The following is an 18,874-nucleotide window of genomic DNA, read 5'->3' as shown; positions in this document are numbered from 1 at the left end:
AGTAGTGGAATTAGTAGTAGATGGACCTTGATCTAACATTGCATCTACTGTTACACCTTTGGGGTAGTAGTTGCAACTTTGGGTAGTGGAAAACATTTGCCAAAAGAAAAACATTATTCACAATCTTCAATTATCTCCATATATTTTAAAATATGTTGCCTGTCACTACTTAAATCAATACTGCCATGTTAAGTAATAACCGTAGTTTAGACCAAAAAAAAAAAGAAAAAATAAAAAGATTAGATGGGTGACCGTTTCTTTTGTGTGTCTTATTCACCCTGATTACTAAAATATCCTGTAAATAGAATGATTTCAAATTTATTATCATGTGTTTTCAGGCACTTGGATAAAAAACAACAACAACTAATGAATAAAATAATGATACAAGTTCAGAGCGTAGAAATAAGTGGCACTGAGGTTGTTTTTGGTTTCAGTTTTACTTTGATCACATAAAAAATAAAAACTTGAAATACAATGCAATGACAAATGCAGCAGACAATCTAATGATTATTTATACGCTACGTACACTTTTTTAGTATGATGCTGATAAAAACATTCTTCATTGATTTACTTTTTTAATCAGGGGTGGACTGGGTCTAAAAAACGGCCCTGGACTTCTTTTCCCCCCCCCTTTTAAATATACTTTATCAAATTATTCAATTATGTCTTTTCAGTTCAGTTCAGCTTGTTTATAGACTACTTCCAATTGACCAGAAAACACAAGCGTGGGGGAAGATTTCAAAGAAGTGTGTGAGCGTGTGTGTGTGCGCGAGCGCGTGCGCGTGTGTGTGTGTGTGTGTGTGCGCGTGGTGCGTGTGCGTGTGTTTCTCTGGAACCAGCAGGGCTGAGGTCAGCAAACAGGCTTCTTGAAACAATCTAATTTAAGACTCAAATCAACTCTGCAAGCATCCGTTTTGGCCATATCTCGTGTGATTGTGCAAGTCTATGGGCGTGTGTGTGTGTGTGTGTGTGTGTGTGTGTGTGTGTGTGTGTGTGTGTGTGTGTGTGTGTGTGTGTGTGTGTGTGTGTGTGTGTGTGTGTGCGTGCGTGCGCGCGCGCGCGCGCGCGCGCGCGCGCGCGCGCGTGCGTGCGTGCGTGAGTGAGTGAGTGAGTGAGGGAGAGGGAGAGAGAGAGAGCCCAGCGCACGCACATTCACTTGTCATACTGTCTGTGTGTATCAGCCTTTGTGTATGTCTTTGTTGGTGAGGCTTTGTGGGGAAAAAATATCCTGAAACCGACTGAAAAACAAGAATGTGGGAAGAAAAGAAACTTTCACAGATGGGTTTCGTGGAAGCGGTCTCATCTGAAACTTTCACAGAATGGGTTTCGTGGAAGCGGTCTCATCTGAAACCTGTGAGTGTTTGCTCTCTTAGGAAAGAGAGACAGAGCACAAGGCCACAGAGACACAACGCCACACTGATTCCTGTTAGCTAGCAGTGCCTGAACATCTGCTGTGAAAGCTTTCCTCCTACTGATGCAGTCTCGGAGTTGTGAGCGAAAGCGCTGCCTTTTCACAGAATGCGATTCTAAAAGCCGCAGAGCAACTAATATCTGTTCTATCGCAATTACTGTCTTTGCAATGCTAAATAAACATTGCCTCATTACATGATCATGAATAAAGATTTTTGCTGCAATGGACTTTCAGAATGAGCAAATAATGCCTGTTCTATCACTATCACTTTATTTGCTGCAGCAGTGCAGCTGCTGTTCAAAATAAACACATTGTGTAATTATACGATTTTATTATCTTGGTGATATACTGTGTATAGGCTACATTCAGTCGTTTGAAAAATATGGCTCAACTTCATTGCATTCTTCACAAAATTGTGGAAATCTACCGAGAAAAGCAAAATAATTGATTGCTATGACTTTTCCCTCAGTAAGTTGTAGTTGGTCAATAAAGAGCAAAGAGGCCAGTATTGTTAAAACAAGAGTCAAGTCATTCATAGTCCTTTTCACAGACAGAATTAATACAGTATATTAATAATCAAGAAAAGATGCACGATTTAGCCAAATACTGTACAATGAGCATCACAAATATACAAATAACACAAGTTCTTCTATACCTTTATAAAACAATTTCTTAAAAGGTTTAGGTGTATCAAACTTTTTCCACAATTCATAGAAAAACACAATATCACACATCAAGATCCAATTATTTTTTAGAGAGAACTATTTATATTTTATATACCGTATATAATATAATACTATAGGCTATATATAATAATCTATTTATATCTCGTATATCTGAAACATGCAGCTCACCGTCTGGTGTTACTTCGATGGAAACACCTACACACAGTGAACACACAAAGATAAAGATAGACAGACTCTCACTCTCAATTATGCCTGGAATAATCTAGTTTTGTACCCACACACACACACACGCACGCACGCACGCGCACACACACACACACACACACACACACACACACACACACACACACACACACACACACACACACACACACACACACACAGGCGCAGCACAAGCAACATTTTTCTGATAGAGGAAGAAAAGTAAGAGGTGGTAGTGGATAAATTATTTTGGACGTTAGAGATTCCACTCATTATTATAGTGAAGGAGACGAAAGGAGCAGTAGTGCAAACTTTCTCCAATGGGGGGAAAATGTATTTCACAAGCTGCCCAAAACTACATTGATACCAGCAGATGGCAATGTTGTAGCATGACTTGCTATATTATTGCCAAAACTGGGGTGAACAAATTCCAGCAGAGCTATATGGAACAGTATTTACCTTATGTTCCAACACAGGGGTCAGCCAGTTACTTCCTATTGTTTACACTTCCTGTGACAGTACAGTACTTCAGTCAGGACCACTTTAGTCAAAAACACAAGACCACTTCGATCAATTTAAAGCTTTTATTAGCATGAGTTATATTTGGCGGTATGGCTCTGTTCTGGAGGCTCCCTGCCCTTCCATGCGCATACATGGAAAGCCGGGAGAGCGGCAGCAGCAGATTCTGGGAGCTCCTTGCCCCTCCATGAGCAACATGGAATAGCCTTAACCCTAGAACTCCAACGTGATTTAAAGTCACATCATCACTAACGTCGGGTGTATTTCACCCGATGCAATATACCCCATAAAACATACTTCTCATCAAAATATCTTAAAGTACAACAATACATGGCAAATTGAGGTACTCTTCTTTTATTTTTAAATGTGAAATATCACAAAAAACACAAAAAAAATTATGGGGGACATTATAAAAAATATGTCAAATTCGGGAAAAATGAGGTAATCGTTACAAATCCCCCCCCCCCCAACCACACGTCACCACAATAACATTAACCCTTACCCGAAGATATTTTACCCTCTATCACTAACGTCAGGTGAAAATCACCCGAACACGTAGCCAGTAGAAAAAAACATGAATGGGAGCAGGGAAACAAACCTACATTCAATGACGTCAGTGAGCATCCTGAAGGTACCCAAGGACCCGCCCACCTCAGACAGCAGCAAGACAATGAAAATCACGTGAATTCAATTGTCAGAAACTAAAAGCCCAACTGAAATCTCCTGCGTGAGCAATGAGACATGTCTCAATGAGAGATATTTTGAATTTCAGAGTTATATTTACCCATATATTATTTAAAGCCCCAATCAGTAAGATTTTTGACATTTTTTATTGTAATATAACTGCTTTTTAGTCACAGGACATGGTAGATTGACTTTTAATAGGGAGACCCTCGTCTTTATTTATCCCACACCGCCCTCCATTGGCCAGCACTGGGACTAATTATAAGCAGTTTGTCTGTCACGTCCCGTAGCAAGAAAAAAGAAAAAAAAAGCATGCGCGCATGCGCTGTACAGCGGAAGCGCTGTGTTCATGAAAACGAGGAAGTAACTCGATTCGGATTTGCTACGAAAATTATGTTTCACGGAACTATGGATTATTATTTCATCACGTGGTGAGTACCCGATGTCACAACATGTACATAGAGCTTCTGGGGCTGTGTTTTGTTGACTTTGAACGGCGATATCGTTATCGATACTAATGCACGCAGAGGGCGCAGTGGAAAACTTACTGAATGGGGCTTTAACTCATCCATCTATGTTTAAACTGATGTTACTATTACAATCAGACAGACAAAAAGTTATGTGTAAATTAGGTGCTTTTTTGAAGAATGTCCTGCCTCTGTTTGAATGACATATGCACTAGCCATGCCGTGTGCCATTGTATATTGTTTTTGTATGTTTTGTTTGTGCTCCATACCATGTGATCATGGTTAATGAGTCACATTAAATAAATGAGAAAAGAAAATGACACAGTTTCCGACAAAAAGAAATCCCTAGCCATTTGCCCACGCCGTACCCACATCCATTTACAGAAACGTGGATTAAAGCTGGACTTTGCAGAGCTCCTCTTTAGTGAAATGCATTACAAGGTGGGTGCTACAGTTCAATCACTGTTCATGAGTTAGAGCCGCAGCCTCTTGATATCTTCACTTCGGAAGTCGATACGCAGAGCCAGAACCTGACGCACCTCTGTCGGGGTCAGCCGCCATGCCAGTGGGCCGGAGTTTGGGCCCCAGTAATCCAGGATCTCTGTTACCCGCTCCAAGTTTAGGATGGTGGCCATCTGTGTGAGGCGAGCAAACGTGTCCCGGATGGTCCAGGCGGTCACAGTGGTGAGGTAAGCCACCAGAAAGCGTAGCTCTTTGTCAAACTGCAGCCCTCCCAGCCTGCTGAATGAGCACTTCAGGACCATCTTCTCCATTTCCATGGACACCAAGCTGGTCATCTGACTGGTCAGTGTGTTGTAGATAACTGGAAAGAGGGCCATCTTGAACTCTGCCATGAGTTGCTCCAAGTTAACAATGAGTTGTTGTACCCAGGGATCATTGCCTTCATACTCATTAAACTCCTCCTCTTCTATGTTGTGTGAGATGGACAAGAAGCTGCTGATCCAGGGTTTAACCTGAGGCTTTATGGCTGTGGAGTTCAGCTCAGTCAGGCCCTCCTGTAAGAGATCCTTGAACTTGCTGGATGTGTTGACAAGGTCTGACAAACAGCTGTCAATCTTGGCCTGTTCGCCAGAGCCGACCACCTGCGTGAACAACTTGGAGCAATCATTCTCCAGGTTCCTCTTTAGAGTTGTGATGTTCTCACTACACACCTCAACATTATTTAGAGTCACCAGAAATGCAACCTTGGCGTGTTCGGCACTCTCAATGCCAAGTGTGGTGAACTTGCCCTGCTGGAAGCTGCTCTGCATCAGACCGACCACGCTGCTAAGGCCGCGTTGGATGTCGTGCAGTGTGGTGGCAGGGAAGCCCTGCTGCAGCTTATTGTACAACACCTCTCTGAAGTCAGACTCCAGTGCTGAGTTTGCATGGTTGATCATGGCACACAGGCAGTCAATGCTCGAGCTGGACAGAGCTCTGCTGATGCACTTCTTCACAATGTAGAAACAGTCATACACCATGCTGGACGACAGCTGGCCCATATCATATGTATCCATTGCGACAGCCTTGTTGACATTCTCCCTCATGTAGTACTCCTCCATTGGAATGTAGTAGCCAATTAGCTCCTGCATGATCCGGCTCAGCAAGCAATGTTTCAGGAGCTTCTCCACATTCTGCTGATGCTCCTGAGTGATGCTCTGGGCATCCCCAACTTCAAAATCGGCCATCATACGACGCCGCAAAAAGCGCAGGTAGAGCTCGGCCCTTGCGTTCATCAGAGTGACTTCCATCAGCACGGGGTCCAGCTGCCTGGGCTCTATCCTCTCAGCAGGAACAGTCCTCATCATACTGTTCTGGACCATCTGAAACTTGTTGTGGTAGCCTCTTTGCTGGATAAACCTATCGACTATTTTCTGGGCCTGTTGGTCACACTCCTGCTGCAGGTGGGTGATGAGTGTGTACAGATGGCCTGGACCGTAATATCTTTCTACTATAGGTTGATGAGTGTCAACAACACAGGCAATGCCTTCTAGTAACAGTGTGAGATTGTCAGCAAATACAAGTGGCGCTCTCTTCTCTCCCGGGTCTCCACCTGTCACTAACAGCAGGTTCTCCTTAGCTTTAGAGACCAGCTGGCTGCAGAGGTATTGACCAAAGCGGGCGAGGCCCTGCTGGTGGAGGCCCAGCAGAGGGAAGATTTTGAAAAACCTTTCCACCTGCGCGAGGTCAACCGCTGCTATAGCTTCATCCATTTTCTCAGCAACAATGACCTTTAGTTTCTGTTCTGCCTCTTGCAGTGTTGTCAGACTGGCATCCTTCGCACTGCTTTCTTCTTCCTGCCTGCTGAGCCCGAGCGAGAGGTATTGATGGATGTAGGCAGCAGCCTGTTCATAGTTTTCATTTCTCAGAGCCGTCTGCACACCGTCTGTGCAGAACTTCATATCAAGGATATCATCAGCACGCTGGAGGACCTTATATAGCCGTGCTTTTGCCAGGTCCAGCTGTCGGACTTTGCAGCTGACATTGTCCACCAGGCTGCAGGTGGAGGTGATCATGCCCGACAGCTGAGTGGCGTCTCTTCCAATCATCTGCAGGTTGGGCCACATCTTCTGCAGTGCTAGCTGCATCTTTGTGTCGATGTCCCCCTGCTGCCCCACCAGTTTGTCCAGCTCAGCTTCCACCTCTTTCTCTCCTGCACAGAGTTGCTGGTAAACTGTCTCCAGGTCCTCCAGCTCCGTCAGAGCGGAGATAGTTTCTATGCTCACACAGTCCACAGTCTTCACTGCTAAAGAGGGGCAGCTGTCATCCATATTTGCCTCCAGGATACAGGAGCCACTTATGCATCAGTGCCTGTCACAATATGATGTAATTTTATGACATCACTGATGACATCACAATGTCTATGACATCATCAGATGTGAGATAGTCACCTCTGAAGGGAATGATGTCACAATGTCTATGACATCATCAATTCTCAAGGCACATGTGCAGATCTGAACTGCACATTGTCACTCAAGCAATTGTGATGTCATCAGTGAGTGATGTCATCAGTGATGTCACTCGTGCAATTGTGATGTCATCAGTCAAGATGTCATAAGTGATGTTATCGTTGTGACATCATTGGCAAACTTGCTAACTGTTCACTCCCTGGTGAAGCGAGCGGTGACATGGTATCGACAAGCCGCGTGAAGGGCCCTGGCCCTTCCCAGACTTCAGTGTCCCGACCACCCTGATGCCATGCTGGTGGAGGACTACAGAGCAGGGGACATGATCTGCCCCGAATGCAGCCTAGTAGTGGGCGACCATGTGATCGATGTGGCCTCAGAGTGGAGGACATTTCCCAAAGAGAAAGCCACCAAAGATGATGTGGGAGATGCCCAGAACCCGCTGCTCAATAGGGAAGATCTGACCACCATGATCAGCAAGGGAACATGCGCAGCTAGCTTTGACGAGTTCAGTTACTCCAAGTACCAGAACCATTGGAACATGAGCAGCTCAGAGAGGGCCATGCTCAACGCCTTCAAAAAGATCACCACCGCATCAACCTACTTAGGAATATCATCGACAGAACAAACAACTTATTCATACAAGTTTACAGAAGAGCCTGAAAGGGCGAGCCAACGACATTTAAAGAGATCTGCGCTGTCTCCCCTATCTCCAAGAAGGAGATGTCATCAGTGATGTCACTTGAGCAATTGTGCATTGTGACCAGTGATGTCATCAGTGTTGTGACATCACTGCTGATGTCATCAGTGCCCAGAGATGAGGACTTGGACGTGAGTCGCACTTAAGTCACACATACAGCGACTTGAGACTAGTGACTTGAGACTTGACTTCGTCTTGAGATTTGGGACTTGTGAATCTTTATTTTTTGCGTATTAACATTAAAGAAAGGTCTACTACTAATGTCAACTAATCAATGCTGATGCTGTATGCTAATAGATAGTGTGGATAATACAGTAGCCTACATGCTTTGAATCCCTTAGTTTTAGCTATGCAGTGTTCTAAGCAGACTGGATGGCATGCAACAGATGATAGAACACTCATCCATAAGAGACTTGAGACTTGACTTGGACTTGTGACCAAATACTTGAGACTTGACTTGAACTATAGCTTAAAGACTTGAGACTTGACTTGGACTTGCAAAAAATGACGTGAGCATCTCTGTCAGTGCCCGGCCACGACCCATTGCTATAATTGTCACTGTTTCTCCTGCAGTTGGCTTAATAAAACTCAGTTCAATTGCAATTTATATATTGTCCTTCTTAAATGGTTACATAATGAAATACGACATTTATAGAAAATCTTACACTGAATTTGACAGTAAAAACAACTATTTATATGTTGAGCTGTATTTGTCCTATACCCCGTTACCATCTTCAACCCTGTTCCTAGTCTCAACCGTCACACCTACATTTTTAGTGTTTATTTGTATTTTATTGAATGAAAATTAATTTAATGTTTGTTGAACTCTGTCTGAAATGTTTAGAACAATCATAAGAATATATATTTTAGTAAAAGTTCAGATCTTTCAGATCTTTGATAAAGATGATGAAGTCCCTATGAACAATTTGCCCATTCCAGGCATTATTAGTATAGCAAAAGTGGGAGATTGTATGTACATGTATTTTTTACATTTGCAATTATTGAATTAGTGTGAGGGACATCTGATTAATAGGAAAATGTTAATTTCATTACAAATACATTTCATAATCATATTCAAACAGCTTCCAGAGTGTCCATAACGGGATTGAGAAATAATAGTGCCATATCATAAAATGATGACCAATAATAATAGCCATTTAATGCCTGAGATTGGAAAATATGTTTTTCTGGAAGTTAAATATTATGTCCTTAATGTTGTGGGGTGTTCAGAAAAGTAATACATTTGGGTAAAAAGAAAAGCAAAGAAAAGCAAAGAAAAAAAGTCAAAATCGTACTCGTCTCGTGGAATGACTCATAGGATTTCTTCTTTGGGGGGGGGGGGGGGGGTTATCTTTTCCCCTCCTAACTTAAGACTTCATTTGTTGAGGCACTCTGGCACACATTCCAATGCTTACAGTATTTTATTTGAGTGTATATCATTATTTATTCATGTATATGTCCAAGTGAGAAAATGTAATTGGTGCTTGCAATTCTAGGCTGGTTTCATACTGTATACACTTTCTATTAGTTATTTTTGTAGATTTGTTTTCCAGGTTCTATTTTGTTAGCTTGTTTGTATTGTTCTAAGACAAATAAATTATGAAAAAAAAGGCTTTTCAGTAAATCATGATCACTTTGTGGTTTGAATAACATAACATTTTTGGTTACTTAAAGAAATCATCAGCGACTTTGTGATGTCACTGATGTCATCACGTCGGGGACCTTGTGATGTCATCGGCGATGATGTCATCTGTGATGTCTTAGATGTCATCCATGTGACATCATCGGCGCCCTGGCTTGACAACATCGGCGACATGGCCACTTTCTTTTGTGCAAACATAGAAGTGCATGACATCATCTGCGACTTGGCCACTTTCTTTCATGCAGACATAGAGCTGTATGACATCATCAGCGACCTGGCCACTTTCTTTGGGGATCTACAGACAGACGGACGGACGGATGCATAGACGCCTCGGCCCCTAGTTGCCACAGCATAAAAGGGAAGGAAGCCATTGTCAATCTGAAGGCCATCACCGAGGATGAAGTAGAGACAGGTAAAGTAAAAAAAAAAAAAAAAAAGCACAAATTCGCAATAGCTGTGACCAGATGTGATTTTATGTGGACCAACTGACCCAACCGACAGAGCGACCTATAGAGCTGCTGGACCAACTGACCCAATTTACCAACCGACAGAGCAACCTCGAGCTGCTGGTCGCAACTAAAAATTGCAGAATTAAATTCTGCTTACTGTTCCTGGAATTCAAATTATTTTCCAATTGTGTTTCCTGTATCTCCCCATTGCAATTGCAATTCCTCAGTTGAATTAGAATTAATGAGTCCATTCTTGAATTGACCCCAAACTAGTCACGCAGTAGCCAGCCACACATAATATCTGTTTTAAACTTCCATCTGGTCCTATGCAAATTATGCAATAGCAGCAGTCAATGCTCTCACTCTCTTGAGTAAACACTTGTGAGTCTTTGCCACTACAGTGTTTGTTGTACTGATTCTAACGCCATACTTTCACATTTGTTTGTGTCTGGGAGTGTGTGTGTGTGTGTGTGTGCGTGTGTGTGTGTGTGTGTGTGTGTGTGTGTATGTGTATGTGTGTGTGTGTGTGTGTGTGTGTGTGTGTGTGTGTGTGTGTGTGTGTGTGCATGCATGTGTGTGTCTAGTGTGTACGTGCGTGTGTGTGTGTGTGTGTGTGTGTGTGTGTGTGTGTGTGTGTGTGTGTGTGTGTGTGTGTGGCGTTTCAGGCACACCCTGTCTCACACACCCTGCTCCAGGATGAAGCATTCTCTGTGCATATAAGGACCTGTCTGTCTGGTTCACACCGGCTATATGTCTATCAATCTATCAACCATGTCTGTTAGGGGTTTGCTCAGAAATGCACGGGCACACACACACACACACACACACACACACACACACACACACACACACACACACACACACACACACACACACACCACACAGACAGTATCTTCTTGCCTATCTACTGTACAGACTTTGTTTAGACAAGAACTCTTTGTCAGTCAATACTGACCCAGAATGACTCAACTTACTGTTAATGGTCTGTCTGAAAGAGCAACGTTATCAAGATAGAACAACCAAGGTACTGAGGGTACAGAGACGCTACTTGTTACTGAAGGCGTGCACATGCGCACGTGTGTGTGTGTGTGTGTGTGTGTGTGTGTCTTGACTGGATTCCCACATGTTGGAGAATGTCCATCTGTGAATTGGCCATTTCCTTTTAGAATGAATGTGTGTTTCTGTGGAATCAAGATGGTGAACAACACAGCTTAATAAACCAAGGATGTGGTTTGTTTCTTTCTTTTGTGTGTGTATGTGTGTGTGTGTGTGTGTGTGTGTGTGTGTGTGTGTTGTTCAAAGTGTATTTAAAGAAGCCCATACCAGGGAGCAAACACAGGTCCTCATTGTCTTTTTCTCCGTCTTGTTACCTAGTTGGTTTTCCTTCCTCAAATTGTCTCCTTACCGTAATGCACATAAAAAAAAATCACAGACTGCGACTTGTAAGGAGGCCCTCAGGCATGACTGTGGCTATAACTGGTTGGTATTGGATTTATTTAGCTTCAAGAGTGCATGTTCGTGTGACCCTCAACACATATGGCTTTGAGAATCCCGGGCCACTTACTGATACGTATGCTTAAATTAACCCACTCACATTCTGGTTTATTTCAAGAAAAACATTTTGGCTGGTGGAAATTCTAATTGGCTGGTAACTTTAAAATCTAGCAGCCATATTGGCAGGTGGTCAAAAACGTTAATTTCAAGCCCTGCGGGGAGAGCAGGTGGTGACATAGGAGTGAGTGAGAAAAGGATCAAGTATTGGTGGTTAAGACTGAATAATGACATCACAACTGTTAATTTAAAATGAGTTATTCCTCTAAACCTGGCTTCAAATGCCCCAAATCTTCTGCGCCGGCGCCATTCGGCCCCCAGCCCTCAGCAAAATCATCACCTACTTTCACTGTGTAATGAACAGTCGTCACTCAATCTGCTCAGTGTGCTTAGTGAAAAATCATTCGTCGTGCGATCTCCCAAAAAGCAGTTCTGTTTGCCAGTGTGTGTGTGTGTCATGGTGGCAGTCCTGAGTGTTTCCACCATGAGTGTCCCAGCACAGCAGATGTGTTGACCAAGCTGTTTTCTCTGCCAAGTCCTCAGCACCTGCTGCAGCATGCAGCTTCCTCTCTCTGTTTATGTCTGGGCTGCAGCAGGCCTCAGCGCCACCCGGCTAAACATGCTTTTCCCAGCAGGAGTTCAAAACAGGGCAGACAGTTTGCCGTTCCACAGGCAAACACTGAAGGTTATTATCCAAGTCAATTTCAGGATGTTATTATTTCTCTGGGGTAATTGGGTTTCATAGATACCCATGTTTTTGTTTTTGTGTTCTAAGGCTGCAAATATAACGATTGTTGTCATTGGCAATTCATTGGTTGATTATTTACTCGATTAATTGACCAGTTGTTTGGGCGATAAAATGTCATGAAAAATGTCGATCGGTGTTTCCCAAAGCCCAATAAAAATAAATAAATAATAATAATCTCAAATGTCTCGTTTTATCCACAACCAAAATATATATTCAGTTTACTGTCGTAGCTTGGAAAACCTCTGCTCTAGGGAAAGTACTGACAACTCCATCCAGCGCACTGGCAGCCCTGGGATACAGAGAGACACGTTACTGTAGTGTAGAGCCAAGATGGCAGCTGCTATGAGCCAAGGCAGTCGTCTGGTTGACAAGAAGACACCTGGGATTGTTGGTAACACACCTGTGGAGCCGTCGCCAAGCCAAGAGGCGACCGGCCGTGTGTGATGAACACTGAGAAGACCTGCACATCGGAGATTAGCACAGCTAATGACTGACCGTTTTTAACTAGCGGACGCTACGGGAGTCGCATGCAAAGTCATATGGCACAAGAGACTTTGATGCAACTCTGGAACCAACAATAAGATATTGGACTGTAACAAACACACATCGTCATGATGGTTTGAGAACACCTACTAAACGAAAACCAGCACAGACGACATCTGGAACGGGTCCACTTCAAAAGCCGAGCCATAGAGCTGAGCAGAGCCAGCGTACCGCGCCAGAGGTTCGGGCCCACGGCAGAACAGATAGCAGGAGGTCAAGATGAAGTCACCTGTGAGTTAGTAAATCCTTACTAGCCAGATAACTGACAAACACATAATCACACCATCAAGTCAATGTACACAGGGAGAGATGTTAATGTTACGCTAGGAGCTAACGGGGAGCTAATTGTAGACTAGGCTGATTAGCAGCCATAAGAACAGACCCTAGGGCTAGACAAGAATTATCTTGAGCCAAGCTTTTATAACAATTAGAGCACCACACTTAGACCTTCTTGTGTAACAAGGAGTTCCTACCATGCTGGTGACCAACCTGAACACTGAAGACGTTTTCTCATGCCACAAAAGTAGATTAATTCAAGAGATCAACTCTGACATGAAGAGCCAAACAGATGGCATGGAGAGATCCAACAGCTGCACACGTGCACATCTCCACTGAGAGGAAAAGGAAGAGAGAGGGAGAGAGAGAGAGATGGGGGGGGGTATGTCTGCTGTAGGGGTGAGGACTTGAGGGCGACATCCCCCCGGCTGACCTCTCTTGCCTACTCCCCATGTCACCCCTGGGCTGCCTGATGGTTGGTGACAGTAACGGCTGTTTCTACCTCCCTACCTCCCCCACCATCTCTCCCCTCCTCCCTCTCTCCTTCACTCTGCCCCCCCCCCCCCTCACTTATTTCTGTTTAGTAAGGACCGGGGGGGGGGGCTTCAGAGATTCTAGGGGACGAATGTGTGATCTTGGCTGTCAAAAGCACATCCACGAGGCGATCAACCACCTATCCGTGACTATTCATCTCTGGTGGATTTGCTGTTGACGGTTCTTATTGCTCAAGATCTCCACGTCTCAGACACACGGCAATCAGAGCCAACATGCAGCCTCTATCCATCCTTCTACTCTCGCTTCAACTTGACTTGACTTGATTGAAAACATAAAACTGTGATGCGTCACATTACCATGTGACTGTGCTTAAGCAATACGCCGCAGGCAAAATATCGACATGTCAATCAGTTTTACCGGGGTGTGGTATTGTTTGTAAAGCACATACTCACGCATGCACGCACACACACATACACACACACACCTTCCCACTTCCCGTACAACCATATTGCGCAATTTCGCAGATATACCCATGTGTGAGCTGAACTTGTTGAACTGGATAGAGGATCAGGTAATCACCACGTAGCCGTGGAGTAAAACTGGGACAATGTTACACAAACAAACGGGGGGAGGGGGGGGGGGGGTAGAGAGAGAGAGAGAGAGAGAGAGAGAGAGTGTGTGTGTGTGTGTGTGTGTGTGTGTGTGTGTGTGTGTGTCTGACATGACATGGGTCACTAATGATGAAGTAAACTTTGTGAAATGGCATATGAGAGGGGAGAAAGTGGATGTCAACTTTCGGTGGGGACATGCGTTATTCATGCTGTCAAGAGAAATGCTGGTGAAGTCACAGGAGTGTAAGTAATAGCGCGTGTCACATAAATCAACAGCAATGATGACCTCATTTTACCACATAACTCCCTCCACCCACGCCCTTTAAGGAGCTCCAGATGCACACTCACGCACGCACGCGCGCACGCACGCACACACACACACACACACACACACACACACACACACACACACACACACACACACACACACACACACACACACACACACACACACACACACACCTTTGAAGCATGTATGTTTCTCCTCCCCCTTTTCTCCCCCAGAGTATTATCAGGGTAAACAAGTAAAATAATCACAACATGTCAGTCCATTACCTTTAATTGGGTGTGGCATTGTTTGGACTACCCACACCCCTTCTCGCTTCCTAACCCTGGAAGTATACTGTAGCAATCTCTCTCTTTCTCTCTCTCTCTCTCTCACACACACACACACACACACACACACACACACACACACACACACACACACACACACACACACACACACACACACACACACACACACACACACACACACACACACACACACACACACACACACCTACACACACACACACACACACACACACACACACACACACACACACACACGCACACACGGCATGCTGTGTGCAGCTGTTGTTGTCTAAGAGCTTGTGCAGGTGGCGTACCTGGCAGCCAAACCAAACCCTCGTCCAACCACCACACCTGGCTAGAACTGCAGACAACCACATGGCAATAAACTCTCTGTCACACACACAGACATTAGAGCGCATGGCAACACACACACGCACACACACGCACGCACACACACACACACACACACACACACACACACACACACGCACGCACGCACGCATGCGCGCACACACGCACACATGCTTACTGATAGCCAGATAACTGTGGCACCGGCCATTCCCATTGTCAAAACACTTCTAAACACAGACAGACACATAAACAGACAAAAGGACGGACAGACAGTGAAGAAACAAGACAGAAAGATAGTCTCTCCACCCACATATGGAATCCACTGAAAAATTGCCCCCTTCCCCCCCACCAAAAAAAAAAGTCAAGTTGTGAGCTCAATTTTCCCTTGGCTGCACAGCCACACACAAACACGGCTAATCATCTAACAAAACACAGGCCCGTCTGGTCTGCCTGTGGTAAAGGCCTTGGAATACACTCAGTAGCTATTAACCATGTCTCCCTCCTTTCAGCTGCTATCCAAAGCCTCCTAGTAAGGATCTTAGTATCAGACATTGATTCTTTGGTTTTACAAACTGTTTGCCTGTTGTTCCAAATGTTCTCAAATGCCTCAAGCCTTGCTCCTGGAGACTGTGGGACAAATGTCTCGGCCTTTGCTCCTGGAGACTGTGGGACAAATGTCTCGGCCTTTGCTCCTGGAGACTGTGGGACAAATGTCTCTGCCTTTGCTCCTGGAGACTGTGGGACAAATGTCTTGACTGTGGGACAAATGTCTCGATCCTTGCTCCAGGAGACTGTGGAACAAATGTCTCGACTGTGAGACAAATGTCTCGACCCTTGCTCCAGGAGACTGTGGGACAAATGTCTCTGCCTTTGCTCCAGGAGACTGTGGAACAAATGTCTCGACTGTGAGACAAATGTCTCGACCCTTGCTCCAGGAGACTGTGGGATAAATGTCTCGACTGTGAGACAAATGTCTCAACCCTTGCTCCAGGAGACTGTGGGACAAATGTCTCGACTGTGAGACAAATGTCTCGACCCTTGCTCCAGGAGACTGTGGGACAAATGTCTCGACTGTGAGACAAATGTCTCGACCCTTGCTCCAGGAGACTGTGGGACACATATCTCGACCGTTGCTCCAGGAGACTGTGAGACAAATGTCTCGACCCTTGCTCCAGGAGACTGTGGGACACGTCTCGACCGTTGCTCCAGGAGACTGTGAGACAAATGTCTCGACCGTTTCTCCAGGAGACTGTGAGACACATGTCTCGACCGTTGCTCCAGGAGACTGTGAGACACATGTCTCAACCCTTGCTCCAGGAGACTGTGAGACACATGTCTCGACCGTTGCTCCAGGAGACTGTGGGACACATGTCTCGACCGTTGCTCCAGGAGACTGTGGGACACATGTCTCGACCGTTGCTCCAGGAGACTGTGGGACAAAAGGTTGCCTCCAGATTCCTCGCCTCAGGGCGACCTGAAGCTGGGGCGGGATGTCAATAATTTTCCATGCCTTTAGTTTCCGCCTCCATCCACATGATCCACGGCAGTTCTTGTCTTGTCTTGCTGCTGTTGTTTTGCTGCTCAGAAGCCCCGAGAGGTGATCTCATTTGAGTCTTGCTTCTCACCCCCCCCCCCCCCCCACACACACACACACACACGCACGCACGCACACACGCACGCACACATACACAACATTGTATTTATCTGACCAAAATAGCCACCTCAGGCTGGAAAAACCCCAGTCAAGACAAACAGCAGCAGAAATAGGCCACAAGTTTCCAAAGAAGCAGTCTGGGCTCGAGGTGATGGGTTTGACTGACAACAGCCGTGGGGCAATAGAACAAAAACACTTCAGTTGGTGCTGTGATGAGAGTATTCCAGATGCTAATAAATTGATAGATAAAAGCTCTCTTTACTCTTGAGCTATTGAGGAATACACAGTAAAGCAGGAAGTAATGTGATGCTTACTGGGGATGGTAATAGTTTTATTTATTGTAATTATTTTATAAAAGCTCTTTATCAGGAGAAAAAAAGGAAAAAGTGTGTGCATGTATGTATGTATGTATGTATGTATGTATGTATGTATGTATGTATGTATGTATGTGTATGCATGTATGTATATACTGTATATATGTATATGTTATGTATGTACTGTATGTATATGTATGTATGTATGTATGTATGTATGTATGTATGTATGTATGTATGTATGTGTATGCATGTATGTATGTATATATATATGTATATTTTATTATATTATGTATATTGTTTATTTTATGTATATGTTCTTGTGTAAAAGGGTGTCTTGTAATCTCATGTGGGATGGGCCAGAAATAAAGACAAAGTGTAGCAGGGACTTAGGCTACATGGTGGTTAAAATGCAAAGTGATAAGCATACTTTATTCATAGTGAGAATCATGATTGTCATTATTACTGCTAATATAAAACACAGTCAGTGGAAATGAGTCGCTGACTTTTGTGTTTTTCTGATGGAAGGTTGGTTATGCACTGTGCTTTCATCCTGTGTGTCTGTCCATCCCTGCATTTGCATAAAATACTTGTTGTAAATTAACTAGAAATCTAAGTTTATCTATCATCTGGTGGAAGCTATTATTAGAATCCCTCAGCGTCGGTTAAGTTAATACTCTGGACTTTTTGCAGAAGCCACAGTTGCACTTTCTGTCTGAGTGGCTTGGCTAAGTCTTTATAGGTCTAGGGCTCCAAGGCGATAATTAGGGCTATTTGCCCCCAGGGAGACTTCAGAACACACACACACACACACACACACACACACACACACACACACACACACACACACACACACACACACACACACACACACACACACACACACACACACACACACACACACACACACACACACACACACACACACACACACACACACACACACACACGCCACAACATTCACACCGACAGACAAACACAAACCCACGGTCTGACCCTCCTCTACCCTGCCAGGAGGAGGAGGGGAAAAAGAAGAAATAAAAACACATTCCATTTCCCGTAAAACTAGGAGAAGGAGCCGTGAGTCACTGGAGCAGTTTCAGACAGGCCGCTTTTGAACGTCTCCTCGTGGAGCGTTCAACCTCCTGAGAAGATGAACGTTGCTCTCTCCTCCGTCTCCCCCTTCTGCTATTTGTTCACCCGCTACTAAACAACTCCATCACTGTGCTGCATCCGTGGCTGATCCTCACTCACCAGTGTGTTTTTGATAAGTCTAGAGAGATCTGACTAGAGAGGTCTGACTAGAGAGGTCTGACTAGAGAGGTCTGACTAGAGAGGTCTGACTAGAGAGGTCTGACTAGAGAGGTCTGTCACTGGCCTGATTTCAATTGAAGTCAATGTGAACATGGTTTGTCAAATGCGTTCTTCATGGGAAGAACATTTTTATAGCTATATATTATTTGGCATGCACAAACAACCACAACCACAAAAATACACACACACACACACACACACACACACACACACACACACACACACACACACACACACACACACACACACACACACACACACACACACACACACACACACAATAATTCCATGTACACACACACACACACACAATCAGCCCAGGCAGAATGCCTGTAATTGAGCGCTCTACCTTGAACTTTATCCTTGTTTTTCCAATAGAGTAATGATGTCAGGAAAAGACTTTACCGTCAACTAAAAACTGTCCAAACAATCCTTCTTGTGGGAATAAGCCTCCCCCCTCTCTCTCTCTCTCCTCCCTTAACTCCAGACAGAACCCCAAAACACATTCAATCCCCCAAAGAATCTGGTTTGTCGTTCAGTTCACACGCAGGAGCCTGAGTCACAGACTGTGGGGACAAATCACACACACACACACACACACACACACACACACACACACACACACACACACACACACACACACACACACACACACACACACACACACACACACACACACACACACACACACACACACACACATCTTAATTGACTCCAGTGAAGGCATGTCCATTGGATGTGTTATCTGGAGTCACATGGAGATTGAGGAGGAGCAG

The 18,874-nt window shown here is 44.5% G+C and overlaps 1 pseudogene across 1 annotated transcript; it reads right to left on the bottom strand.

Moving 5' to 3' along the window:
- Positions 1-4,441: 4,441 nt before the first annotated feature.
- On the bottom strand, positions 4,442-6,688 carry LOC310793626 (conserved oligomeric Golgi complex subunit 4 pseudogene; annotated as a pseudogene). The gene has a single exon. The product of its transcript is annotated as a conserved oligomeric Golgi complex subunit 4 pseudogene (transcript).
- Between the last annotated feature and the right edge of the window lie 12,186 nt (positions 6,689-18,874).

Source organism: Poromitra crassiceps (assembly GCF_964638095.1).
Source record: "Poromitra crassiceps genome assembly, chromosome: 19".
Lineage (NCBI taxonomy): Eukaryota > Metazoa > Chordata > Actinopteri > Beryciformes > Melamphaidae > Poromitra > Poromitra crassiceps.
The sequence above is the reverse complement of the archived record's forward strand: the minus strand, read 5'-3'. Positions and strand labels throughout refer to the sequence as shown.